Raw genomic sequence first — 14,407 nt, forward strand, 5'->3', positions numbered from 1 at the left:
TTAGCACACATGCATAAAACATATTTATGACCATATGTTGATCAAGCCAATATACATTATATCAAGAAGTCTTATGTTTTGGGATGACCAATTTATATTATCCTCATCAGTGTTCCATGTAATATTCTTCTTGGAGACTTTTATTTTGTATTCATACTTGACTTTAGCAGACTTATGGAGATAGTTATATATCCATTTGCCCAGAGTAAGGCTACATCGGGCTTCCCTCATAGCTTAGTTGGTAAAGAACCTGCCTGCAATACAGGAGACCTGGGTTCAATTCCTAGGTCAGGAAGATCCCCTGGAGAAGGAAATGGCAATCCACTCCAGTATTCTTGCCTGGAAAATCCCATGGGCAGAGGAGCCTGGCGGGCTACAGTCGATGAGGTCGCAAGAGTTGGACATGACTTAGCAACTAAACCACCACCACTACCACCACCACCAAGGCTACATCAGAATAATCAGACATCTTCTAAACTGCTTATTGATGACATGATCTTACTCTGCAATTTAAGGAAACTTAGCATAAATATGTAGAATATTATGCTGTTAAGTATAGCATACTCTTGCCTGGAAAATCCCATGGACGGAGGAGCCTGGTAGGCTGCAGTCCATGGGGTCGCTAAAAGTCGGATACGACTGAGCGACTTCACTTTCACTTTTCTCTTTTCATGCACCGGAGAAGGAAATGGCAATCCACTCCAGTATTCTTGCCTGGAGAATCCCAGGGACGACGGAGCCTGGTGAGCTGCCATCTATGGGGTCGCACAGAGTTGGACACGACTGAAGTGACTTAGCATAGCATAGCATAGCAATATTACTATATTTATTATAGATATGCTTCCTGTTCAAGCTGAATTTTTAAGTCCTTTCAGATCAATACTCTCTGCGTGGTGTAGGCAATTGGTGAGGCAGCTGAGACTTGTTTCTGTCTCCCTGCTTCCCTCTACTCACCTTCAGTCTGTCCTCCTTTGCCCTCTGGCATGCTCCGCTCACCCAGCAGCACTGCTTAAAATCAATAATAGCTCTTTATTGAGCGCCCCTATCTCCTCATGGCCTCTCCCTGTGGTGACCCACGAGGTCCTTTCCTTTCCTCAGAAGCCTCCGGGATTCTCCTGGCCTCTGTTCTACCAGAGGAGCCAGGCACTCCAACCCCACTCCCTCGGTGACACAGTAACAATGCGTTGCTACTCCTTTCAATGAACTTCTCTTCCAGAGTTTTCTGCAAAGGGTTCAAAATCCAAAGGAGTATCCGTGATGACTGAGATTCCACAGATGCCCTGCCGTGTTGGTCTGGAGTGCTTTGGGGAGGAGACTCTGAGAACGTCTCCCGTTTGTTTGCTGACAGAGGCGTGTCCTGGGTGCAGATCAGTGGGCAGCCTGGCTCTCGAGGAGGAAATTTTACCGTTTTTGAAAAGGTTGGAATTGAAAAACACGTTGTCTGTCAGCAGAATATCTTGATGCTTGAGAATTTGCCTGCTTACTATTTAAAATAAAAAAACAGCACTCTGTGGTTCCTGCTGCTCCGCTCACCTCTTTTGTCCCCTCTTTGCACACGGTTGCTGCGTGTGCCGTGGCCACAGCCTACTCTGTGGTTCCTCGGTCTCACCCTGTGCGCACTCCCTTTTGTTCCCACTCCAACAGCTCCCAGAGATGTAATTAGTGAGTATTCTTCCAGGAACATCTTGAAGGAGATATAAGAACTCCGTGTTAAGAATCGTGCTGCTTCCTGGATGAAGGGAAGAATTTGGTAGGGTTGGGGAGAGGTACAAGTTTGGAGGGGAAAATGCATTCTGCCCTTTCTCTCCTCTACAAAATCCCTGATAAAGCCTCTTTCTATGTGCAGAGGTGGGGCACGTAAATTAAATATTTCTCAACCTTGTATAGCACTAAACCTGTAAACATGGAACATCCATATCAAATCACATCACTTTATTCAGAAACAAAATATTCTAAGTAAAAGATTTTAACACTACTTAAAGTGGGGCACTAAGAAATATTCTCGAAGAAGGCAATGGCACCCCACTCCAGTACTCTTGCCTGGAAAATCCCATGGATGGAGGAGCCTGGTAGGCTGCAGTCCACGAGGTCGCTAAGAGTCGGACACGACTGAGCGACTTCACTTTCACTTTTCACTTTCATGCATTGGAGAAGGAAATGGCAACCCACTCCAGTGTTCTTGCCTGGAGAATCCCAGGGACGGGGGAGCCTGGTGGGTGCCGTCTATGGGGTCGCACAGGGTCAGACACGACTGAAGCAACTTAGCAGCAGCAGCAAGAAACATTCTACAATTTTTGTATTCCTTTTGGCTCCTTTAAGAATGACTAAATAGCCAATCGATAGATATACTCCCATTTTTAAAATTTCCTTCCCTTTCTCTCTTTCCTTTTGTCTTTCCTTCATCTTTTCTGCTCCATCTTTTTATTGTCAGCTGTTTGTTTTTTATTTTCAGTTGTAAACTCAGTAAAGCGTCCTACCATGGCTGGCTATTAATCAGGTTTTTTTCATTGCTTTGGAAAACTGCATTTTTTGTTTCAGAACCATAGGATTTCATTAATAATATTTTCTATTTATCTGAATCACTCCAAAATAAAATACTGCTAACAAAGCTGCATATTTCCTAAACAACCTGTGATGTATACGATAGGCAATATGGTCATAGAAGAATTTCTATGATTATTTTTATTAATCACTATAATTGCTCTTTGATTACAATGATGATTAACTCACAGCAAATAAATCACATGCTTATGTTGTTTATCTAGTATTTGTGTTCATCCATCCACACGTCCTCACCTCACTCTTATGTAGCTGTGAGGTTCTGGTTGGTGTAGCCGATGGCAAAAAAAATGACTCACACACGGGAGAATAGAGCTTGTGGTTTCCTTACGTTATAGCTAGGCTGTAAACTGTTAAACTTCCTAGGTCAGTGGTGATTAACTGAATATTCCAAAACTTGAATGTCTGTGCCTACACATTTATAATAACCACTGTCTGTGCTGTTTATGACTTTCCTGAAGAGTTAGTTCAAGCCATTTTTCATATTTCAAGCTATACTATCAAGTGCCTGAAACTTAAGTAGAACTTGAGACTGACTTTTGCCTTATTCGCTAGTAGTGGGTAAATTTCATCATTTGCCAATGCACATAAAAATAATTAAACTTTTAAGCACAATTGTATCAGATAGTAAATAACAATGTGCGTGTAACATCTGTTTCCATGGGTTCACTTTGATCATTCAGGTCTTGAGATCCCTAAGTTCTAGTTTTCCTGCTACCATAGAGCAGGAGAATTGACCCTCTTTAAGAAGAGAAGGCTGTGGTAAGGACTGAACAATTTAGTACAGAGAACAGCTTAGCAGAATGCCCAGATTTCTGGGCCCTACTTCAGGCCCACAAGGCCTCAATCACAGGAATCAGCATTTTAACTAGCTCCTCCAGTATTATGTACATTTTGTTTGCAATCTACTGCTTGAATGTGCATGCGTGCTCAGTCGTGTCTGACTCTTTGTGACCCCATGGGCTGTAGCCCTCCAGGCTCCTCTGTCCATGAAATTTTCCAGGCAAGAATATTTGGAGTGGGTTGCCATTTCCTTCTCCAGGGACTGCTTGAATGTAGGGGTGAGCATAAAATCTGCAAAGACCTAATCCTATAATCTTACCTTTTCTCTATTATTCCTTCCTGGCCTCCCAACTTAAACTTTATGAAACTTTCCAAGTTAGTGAATGCCTTTCAAAATAATAAGAATGAGAGTTCAAAATGGTACAGATTTTTTCCATCACCTGTCTTGGTTCATATTATAAACAAATGAAAAAAACATGCCACATGTATTCTACCCATGGTAGTCAGAAAATTGGTTGAGCCATTCAGTTCAGTTCAGTTCAGTTGCTCAGTTGTGTCCGACTCTTTGCGACCCCATAAATCGCAGCACGCCAGGCCTTCCTGTCCATCACCAACTCCCGGAGTTCACTCAAACTCACGTCCATCCAGTCTGTGATGCCATCCAGCCATCTCATCCTCTGTCGTCCCCTTCTCCTCCTGCCCCCAGTCCCTCCCAGCATCAGAGTCTTTTCCAGTGAGTCAACTCTTCGCATGAGGTGGCCAAAGTACTGGAGTTTCAGCTTTAGCATCATTCCTTCCAAAGAACACCCAGGGACTGATCTCCTTTAGAATGGACTGAACCATATGTAGACCTAATTTTCCTAATTTTCTGTACACTTCTTCATCTTTACTTATCAAAGGGGAAGTGCTTATTTTTCTTGGGTGGAATATGTTCTTGGGATCCCAGAATCTCAGCAAAACCGGTAAAATGAGTTCTGGCTCCAGGAACCTCTACCTTTAGTGACAACTGGCTGGCAAACACATGCCTGCTTCAGTGACCACCAGCTGCTGTAAGCCCAGATTCCCTACGCCCAGGGCTAGCGTTGTTCTTGATCATGTAAGAAATGTGACTTTTTCTGAGAGAAGCTTTCAATCAATACAAATGTCCCTTACTTCCTCCTAATTACCTCTGTCTGCCGAGCCATCAGGAGAAACCTTTACAACATGGGCTTCCGAGGCCACACAGGGATCCACATTCCCAGGCTTTTAACCTCTCTCCATACCCAGCTGCTGCCATTAGCCTCTCTTGGACACAGATATTTTTAACACTTCGGATTGGGGGGGAGCCTCTACCACGCCTGTTTTTTGTACCAGTGTTTTTCTGACACAAACAGACATATTCATGTGCTGGCTTACATTTTTTTTTTTCCATTAAAAAAATGTCTCCCTATTGTATAGCACAGGGAACTATATTCAGTTTCTTGTTATAACCTATAATGGAAAAGAATCTTTCAGATTCTTTTTCAAAGAATATACATATATGTATATATATGTATGTATAACTGAATCACTTTGCTTACACTTGTAATTAACAGAACATTGTAAAGTCAACTATACTTCAATTAAAAAAAAAGAATAGGAAAAAAAGGGTCCCATTTTATAAAACTGTAAACGTTAAGTGAACATTAAGTCCTTTGTGTCAACTCAGGCCTATAGAACACACTGAAAAATTCAAAGCTATCTGTGATAATATCATCCCTGGGTAAGACCTTGCATGTTTTGTTACCAGAGTACCCAAGTGGGAAAAATATAGCCAACTGAACAGTAGTGTATTACAAAGTGATTTTGTTTTGTCTGCTGATTTCATAAGTTAATATTGGTGTTTTAATTATTTGGAATGCTGAAATTGTGGGCTACTTACAGCAATAGGGAGAGGGCAGGGCAAGCCATTGCCGACAGGAATCCACCAATATGGCCTAGAATCCTTTTGGGATGTGTAGCAGAGGAAACCCCTTCTGTTTAAAAACTAAAACTTCCTTTCCTGCGATTTACACATAGCCCAGCGAAGAGTCTCATCCATTCCAATTACAAAATTACTAAGCAGTGAAACAGAGACAGCTCAGCTACCTGCTTCTACTCTGGGTGGACAACAGTCTTCAGCTCTAAGGAGAAAACATTTATGATTCTTAAAAGCAGACGAGGGACAATCTATCACCCTCACTAACAGCCCTTTGAGATGCAGGGGAATGATTGAATTCATTTGAAAGTCTAGTGATTTTGCATATTTTGCTTTGACACCCTTGTCTTTCCCAATTCTTAGGAATGGATATTATTTACTGATTATTTTGCTTGCAATTGATTTGCATACTGTTATTGCCTATTGTTAAATGGTTTGCTGATTAATGACTAATGTTGATTTGGACCAAATGTAATAGAATAAGCAGATTCATTTGTAAATTTAGATATATAATTTAGTTGCTAAATGGTATCATAGAGCTGTTGGAGATTATTTTAGACTAATTCCTTGCAGGAAAACCCTGTCCACAGTTTCCTCCCATATCTGATATCAATGTTTTAAGTACCCCCCCCACCCCCAACTCCTTTTACAAAAAATTCATTTCCGTGTTTGGATTTTAAAGCAGATGCTTCTCAGAGGCAAATATTTCTTCAAAGCCCAGGGTTAACATAAATTATTTTACATTTAGAATATGGTAGATATATTCTAAACAATTTCTATTCTGAAGGGTCAGAAAACATTTGACTATATCCTCATGTCTGTGAATCAGTGTATTGTGCAGCATTATAAAAACTCATAGCAATATTACTTTTTATTAATATAATTATATGAATAAATACAAAACACTCATGTTAATACAGGATTATTGAGTTATAGAATTTCTTAGCTGTTAGAAAACACTTGCTGATGAGGCCTCTTGGGTCCAGAGAAGTTTAGTAATTAACACACATATACACACACCAGCTAGTCAGTTGTTGAGTCAGTTATGTGAACCGTTTAATATATTCTTCTCATGAGTATTCTATTATACAAATGCTTATACTTTGGTATATTTGGTATTTTTAATTATCCCCTAATATATAAGAAATTTTCAACCTGAACTTTTCATTTCTACATTCACCTTCTCAACATTTATGCTGCCATTGATTATATTTTACTTCTGCTTTTTCATAAGCACCATAAACATTTTCAGTTTAGAAATCAATTTAAATAATAAAGAGAATCTAAAAAAGAATTTATACCATAGATATTTTAATGTGTTTATGCTATTTTATTAAACTACATTTTAATATGCTCTGATAAAACTGTATCTCTTGAGTAAGGTATTAATTTGGTAACTGAAAATGGTTCTCCAAAGGAATGTAAATCACATTAATTTTTCATGTATACTTTTTAAACTTATAGTTTGACAGTCCACATGTTTAAGTCTAACAGAAGAAAACAAAAATCACTGGATATGAAGTTATGAGACAGACCCAAGTCTACATCTACATCCTCATGGTTGGTGACCTTGGATAAATTTCATTTTTGTGCTTCTGTTTCATTTTCTTTAAAATGAGTAGTTGAAAGCTTCAAAGACTCAAAGATTTCATGAACTTAAAAGAAGACTGATTGAAAGAAATGCGTGGCCATTATTACCTCGCTGCTCAGTTTATTCATGGACACATACTTGTTACATACATCTGAAGTTTCCTTAAGGAAATGAACTCTGTGGATGTGATACTTGGCCATTGAGAGAAGTGGAATAAATAAGAAAAAGAAGGGGGAACAAGTTAGTGACAAAGGAGCCGTGGTAAGCAATTAAAATGATTCCTCTTTTACTTCTTTATATCTACAGTCTAGTTATTCCTATTGGAAAACCTACTGGCACCAGGTAATATCAACAGGGATGAGTAATATGTAATTTTTATCTTTACTGGGTTACATTTGGCCCACAGACAGTTGACAGCTGTCAGTCAGGTGGCTGGTCAATGCGGAGATACATATAAAGCTGCCAAAGTATTTTTGTTTCTTTAAATACTTCCAAGTAAACCATTTTAGCTGGAAACTTCTTTGTCCTGTAATTAAATAGATTGATATTCGGAATATGACTTATTGAAGTTATTTGCTTGGAGAACCAAGATTTTCCCTATGACCATATAAGGTAAACAAAATGTTTTTCAAATGTCTTTCTGAAAGGGGAAAATAATTATTTTTTCTCCACTAAAAACTGTCCTTAAGATACAAAGATATATTGCAAATAATGCTTAAAGTGCATGTATTTTAAAATTAAAGTTTTAGGGCATATATGAGTCATTGCAACTTTAAGCCAAGTTTCTAAGACTGATTAAAAGAAACCATCCCCATACATTGTGGGGAGTTGGCATAGGTATTTTTCTGACATGAAAGTTGAAGGTTTATCAGAAAGGACAAACATGTAGTTGCATGTTGAACTAGGAGTTAAAACTTTTTCTTATAATTAAAAGAATTTATCATAGAATTTTAGATTAAGCCAATAACTTAGGGCAGGGTTAAAATGATAAATTTTAGTTATGTAGAAATATTTGGGCTATTCCTAACAATGTTTCTCATAGGTTGAGTCACACTTAAATAATTCACTGAAGTCATAAAAAATAATTTGGAAGAAGTTTTTGTGTTGCTTGTACTTAGTGTTAATGACAAATATTATAATTATAGCCAATTGTATTGCATATAAAAGTTTAATAAATACAATTCTGAAGTTGACTTAAAAATATATGTTCAGTTTTGCAGTAGTCATCTTTCAAATTGAATCCTTTCTTTCAAATATAGGATTTAACAGAGCAGATTAAAAAACAATGATCAAGTGCATGGAGTGCATATTCATTCTTTAAGAGGCTAATGAAGTCATCTAAAATTTTCAGTGACCACGGTTACTCAGGTGCCAAAATCAATATGATGAAGTTGATAAAATATTACATAAAAAGAGCAGTTTGAAACCACAATAAATACATGAATTAAAAAAAAATAAAATGGACTTTACTTTTCTGAACCACATTCTACATGTAATAATTTATAATGAAAATCAGATCTGAGTTTTGAGATTGCAAAATATTGTTTCATTAAAATGTAGATGAGATTATGTTTTAAAAACATTACTTTTTTTGGTGGGGTGAATAATTTCTGGTAGTTTTTTAAACCACACATATTTCATAATTAAACAGCAATTAAATTAATTTGAAAGAGAATGATACATATAAATTTGTAACATACCTGTGTCATCATTGATCTGAAAATTGTTTTAGATATAGTGGTCATTAAAAAAATATCAGACCTTGTTATTTTCCCACTATGTGACAATGTGTTAAGCATATAGATTGAAAATTATTTATGGGATCATCAGAGTAAAATAGTTGTCTTATAGTATTAATTTATACTGGTAGGAGCATTTCTCTTCTTAAGCACCACCAGTTCTACCCTCCACAGCCCAGAAAATTGATTTTATGCATAATAATTTATAGCATTCTTGATAAATGTATGCGTGCATCTTTTACATTCATTAGTCCATGTTGCTTGCAAATATGGAATTTGGTTATTAAAGTGGTTTCATATGTTTACTATGTATAGTCCCTAGCTTTAAGCTCCTGACTTGCTTAAATAAATGTTTTCAATTTGCTATTATACAACAATTTGTAGAGAAATGCTGTGAAGCATAGTTAAAAGAATGAGTCCTTGAAATAGAATCACTTTTTAAAAATATGTCCTAACATGTGGTCTCATTTTTCCATATTTTGCATTAATTAAGATCCTATTCTGAAAAAAAATTTTTGCCTAAAGTTTTGAATTCACAAAGTAAAAATACCAAGTATATAAAAGTGCTAATTTTGGAAATCAGTGACGTAAAAACATGCTTTAGTAGTGTATTGTTTATTCTGAAGACTTTGCTCTAAAGAAACTCTTTGTCATGAGAAAATGTTGCCACTTCTATTTGTTAAATATTCTGTGCAATACATGTTTTAAAAATTTATTAAAAATAAAATTAATTTCATATTCTCTCTAATCATATTCCTGTCACATGCACACATAAAATATTCTAGCCCATGAAACTTTTGAAAAGAGCATGTACCATTTCACATTTTAGTTTGGAGATTTATTGAAAAATAACATTTTATTTAGAATGAATAGATTATGACAGATTAACAAGTGTCAAAATGATATTTATGTATTTATTTGAATAGTCTAGTATCATATACATAATTAATTCTTCATCTTTCAGATACTGAAGAGAGTAATGAGTGAGAACAACATTAAAAATATAAAGTATTTTCTTTAAAAAAAAAAAAAACTTTGTTCTTTCCTCTAAAAAACTGTCAAATGGTAACAGCCCTACTTTCTACGCCAGGAAAACCCACTGTTGAGTTAGTTGGCTCTGATTCCAATGGTCTCATCAGCTTTCTGAACGTAGGTACCTCAGCAGTGCCTCTTCCAAGATAACAAAATGAACTTTTAGAGATTAAAAAAATACATTTTGGCAATTGAAACTCACCAGCGCCTTTCTGCTTCTCCAGGAAGTTGTACCCGTCAGCACCTGCTGAGGGCTTTGTTGTCCAAACTCTGACAGGTAAAAAAATTCCTGTAGAATAAAGCCAGACCAGCTGGCTTTGAAGAGAAACCCCCCAGTTTGGGCTGCGTTTGTCTCCTCTCCTTTTCTATGAAGACCCAGGCTTTCCCCCCTTGATCGTCAAGCCGTAAGATGCGTGATCCCTGTGCACAAGTGTCTGGCAGGCCGAGGTGCACCTGTTCCTGTCACTCTGGAGTAAATTTAGCTGTAAAGGTATCACTGACAACCAGACCTTTGTCAGAGCTGGCAAAAGAACACAGAACTGCTGCCCTCCCCCACCCCTTCCAAACCCCTTCGCTGCTCGTTCAAATGGAAAATGTCAAATCGGAAGTCTATCCAAAAATCATTCCTGAAAAAATGAGATTGCTTTCATATGGTAAAAAGTAAGTTTCCTTATTTCACATAGACTTCAAAATTACATTTCCAAGAATAATCTTGGAACAAGACGAGTTTTTGTTCAATTAATTGTGGCTGGAAACTTTTTAATGGAAACCTAGCACACACTTACTTCATTTCGGGTTATTAAATTGCGTGAAGCGTTCAAGTTAGTTGCCATTCTTTGCTGTAGCTCATTTGTTCTTTTCGATCCAAAGAAATATTAGACGGTTAAAACTCATCACATAGGAGGGATTAATCATGCTACCAAAATTAGAAAACATGTAGTTCTGAGAGACTGAATGTCAAAATTGTATGCTCATAGCACTTCAACGATTGGGACTCGAGGATCCCACTACAATATTTAAAATGGCAGCTAAGGAAACCCTGAGGTGTTTAGGAGTGGGCTAAAGCTAGAGTTCTCTTACTCTGATTACAGTAAGGACATTTATCCTTTATGTGAATTTTTTAGATTCACTTCTTTATTGATGCTTCAAGAACAATTCTTTTTGAAGGAAAAGAAAGAGTCAGGCGGTGTTCATTGATTCATCTGACGTCAATATAGTAGTCAAGATATATAAAGCAGCCCAAGGAGTAATGTGCTTAGCCATGGCATTCAGAGTTTCTGCTTTAATAATTATGATTCCTTCAATGGTGTTAAAAAGAATTGTACAAAGTACCTGTTCTCCTGTATTATTGCCGTTTACAAGAGTTGGGTGTGACGAGAAAAATAAATCTAGGTCAAAATCAAAAGTGCTTTGTAAAATAAACAAAGTTCTTATTTACTTACTATGTATAAACAGCCACTCACCAAGCCTCATTTCTCCACAGGGCACCACTTTCAGATAAAAACATAGACCTGAATGGCATCATCCAGTATCCAAGGAAACCATGTAAGTACCTCTCTCACTGTGTACTTCTCTTATTCAGAGTTTAAAAGCTTAGCTGAGTACTGAATAAGTGAGTGTTTTTATTTAATAATTATACGGGAGGCACTTTTTAGGAGCTTGCTAAAAAGAAACAGGTTCTTGATTGTTATGTGCATCATAACAAAACCATTATGTTTTGATCATATTTCATAAAATTATGTGTTTAGTCACAACCTCTCCATGAATTCTCATTCTTAGGTACAAAACAGCTACTCAAAGTCCTAATGAATTGAGAGTTTCCAACTTTTCAAAGACCCATTAGTGTCTAGGAGACAATATTTCAGAGGCCTTCTGCCAGGAGTAGTTACCTAATTGTAATAATACTTCTTAAGTTTTAAAAATTAAGAAAAACGACTTGGAAAATTGGTATTTTGTTGGTAAACATTTGTGGCAGTTTATTTGGTTTTAGACTTGCTTGGGAAGTGTGCAAGGGAGCAAAGAGATGTTGAGTGTTTAAATGACCCAAAGAATCTTGAAAGCAAATGTAGTTTCCAAAATACAAAAATCTAATTGCAGAATGATTTGGGAGGTTGGCTCAGCATTTTTATTCTTCCTTTTTTTGCCCCCAGGCTAAGGTATATTCTGTGGCTAATTTCAAGGTGCTAAGTAATTTTTTAGGAACTATGGAATCTTCTATGGAAATCTAGTTTCACAACAATGTGAAAGATTCATTTCTAAAATAATTGGATTGTTCTATCAGGTATTTCTTTACCTGGACTTTATTATGTTTTTCATATATGACCTTTCTACTTTTAAAATCAAACTATTTTTAATACTAAGTGATTATTCATTACACTTTACTTTCTGATGAAAACACTTAAAAGTATGCTCATGTAATTACAGACCTTCTTTCTTACCACGTGGATCAACTACATGGTTTAACCAGTCTTTTAAATTCAAATGTATTACTTCTCTCAAGGTTTTCAGGAGTTGTGTTTAAAAGCAGCTGGTTTAGCCCTGTGATTTGGGAGTTTTTCGTATTATTTGTATTTACTTTTGTTACTGTTATATTTCTGTCTTTGCTCTGCCGCATGGTTCACTGCTAAGCATGAGTAACAGAGATGATCTCACTAACATTTTTCTCCACTAAATTAGACATACCCTTCACCTGGTTGGAAAACCTGGCTAGGCTGTGAGGGTTTTGTTTAATGCTACTTATGAACTTCACCAGTGTGGAGTTGGAAGCCTGCAGTACTGCGCTATCCATCAACTAGGAACACCTTGCCACAAAACACAGGTCAGGCTGCCGCTGGGTAAACCTTGAAGCAGACCAGGGTTAGAGCAGACTGTTATAAAGAAAGAAAAATGGAAATTCAAAGGAAAAACTAGCTATGTTATAATTCCTTATCTAGAGGAAATGGAATTTTTAAAAATTCCATTCTCCGTGTCACAAGAAGAAAAAGAAAATCTACACTGCAGTGCTTATCGCACAACTTTAGTTACATTATAATATGGATTTTCCAGGAAAATCATTTAAATTTGAGAGGTTTAATTCAACCTCCTATACCAAAGGAAAAATGACTTAACAGAAATAAATTGGTCTGTGCACATCAGTTCATCGGTAGTGGTCTCTCTAACAAAGACCATCATTATTCAGTAGAAACTTTCTGTGACGATGGTTGTGTTCTCTATTTGCCCTGTCCAGTATGGTAACCAGCAGCCATATGTGTCTGTTGAGCTCTTGAAACATGGCTTGTGCAATGAAGAAGCTGAATTTTAGGTTTTATGTAACTTTAATTACTTTAAATTTAGATAGGCCATATGTGACTAGTGGCTACTGTACTATATTTTGCTTAATCAGAAATTAAAATACCCTCTTGCAAAGAATTTTTAAACCTTTTTAATCCTTTGGTATCTTATCATATAATGTCATTTTTATATTTGCTTTAATATTTGAATTATCATTGTAGTGAAATTTTTAGAACTTTTCCAGAGATAAATGTTTTTAATAATATTGATGGGAAGATATTATAACATTGTTTTCTAAGCCAGGAGTAGCAGCTTTTGAAATGGCTATTGTAAACAAGACTGTGTCTAAAAAGAAAAACACTTTAATGAAAGTTCTAAATGTTGTTGTTCAGTCGCTCAGTCCTGTCCGATTCTTTGTGACCCCATGGACTGCAGCACACCAGGCTTCCCTGTCCTTCACTATCTCCCAGAGTTGCTCAGACTCGTGTCCATAGAGTCAATGATGCCATCCACCATCTCATCCTCTGTTTCCCCCTTCTCCTCCTGTCTTCAGTCTTTCCCAGCCTCAGGGTCTTTTCCAGTGGGTCAACACTTCGCATCTGGTGGCCAAAGTATTGGAATTTCAGCTTCAGCCTCAGTCCTTCATATTAATATTCACGGTTGATTTCCTTTATGATTGACTGGTTTGATCTCTTTGCTCTCCAAGGGACTCTCAAGAGTCTTCTTCAGCACCACAGTTCAAAAGCATCAATTCTTCAGTGCTCAGCCTTCTTTATGGTCCTTCTTTACATCCATACATGACTCCTAGAAAAACTACAACTTTGACTATACGGACTTTGGTGGCAAAGTGATGTTTCTGCTTTTTAGTACATTATCTAGACTTGTCATAAATTTCCTTTCAAGGAGCAAGCATCTTTTAATTTCATGGCAGCAGTCACCTTCTGCAGTAATTTTGGAGCCTAAGGAAATAAACTCTGTCACTCTTTCCATTTATTCCCTATTTACCATGAAATGATGGAACTGGATGCCCTGATCTTAGTTTTTTGAATGTTGAGTTTTAAATCAGCTTTTCACTCTCTTTCACCTTCATCAAGAGGCTCTTTAGTTCTTCTTCTCTTTCTGCCGTTAGAGTGTTATCTGTATATCTGAGGTTACTGATATTTCCCCTGGCAATCTTGATTTCACCTTGTGATTCTACCAGCCTGGCATTTTACATGATGTACTCTGCATGTAAGTTAAATAAGCGGGGTGACCATATACAACCTTAATGTACTCCTTTTCCAATTGTGAACCAGTCTGTGGTTCCATGTCTGGTTCTGACTGTTGCTTTTTGACCTGCATGCAGGTTTCTCAGGAGGCAGGTAAGATGGTCTGGTATTCCCACCGCTTTAAGAATTTTCCAGTTTTTGTGATCCACACAGCCAAAGGCTTTGGCATAGTCAATAGAGCAGAAGTAGATGTTTTCCTGGAACTCTCTTGCTTTTTCAGTGATCCAAG

General features: G+C 37.1%; 1 protein-coding gene across 8 annotated transcripts in view; it reads right to left on the reverse strand.

Annotated features, from left to right (window-relative positions):
• The window catches only part of MEF2C (myocyte enhancer factor 2C), a 179,062-nt gene extending 169,071 nt beyond the window's left edge, over window positions 1-9,991 (reverse strand). For 5 of the 8 annotated variants that reach the window (XM_070373115.1, XM_070373112.1, XM_070373120.1 and 2 more), the window contains exon 1: window positions 9,843-9,991. The gene's annotated coding sequence lies outside the window, so the exon portion shown is untranslated. The remainder of the gene's footprint in view (window positions 1-9,842) is intronic. The other 3 variants (XM_070373117.1, XM_005905812.3, XM_070373119.1) reach the window with 3 other exon arrangements.
• Between the last annotated feature and the right edge of the window lie 4,416 nt (window positions 9,992-14,407).

The sequence above is a fragment of the Bos mutus genome, chromosome 7 (genome assembly GCF_027580195.1).
Source record: "Bos mutus isolate GX-2022 chromosome 7, NWIPB_WYAK_1.1, whole genome shotgun sequence".
In the NCBI taxonomy this organism is placed as follows: domain Eukaryota; kingdom Metazoa; phylum Chordata; class Mammalia; order Artiodactyla; family Bovidae; genus Bos; species Bos mutus.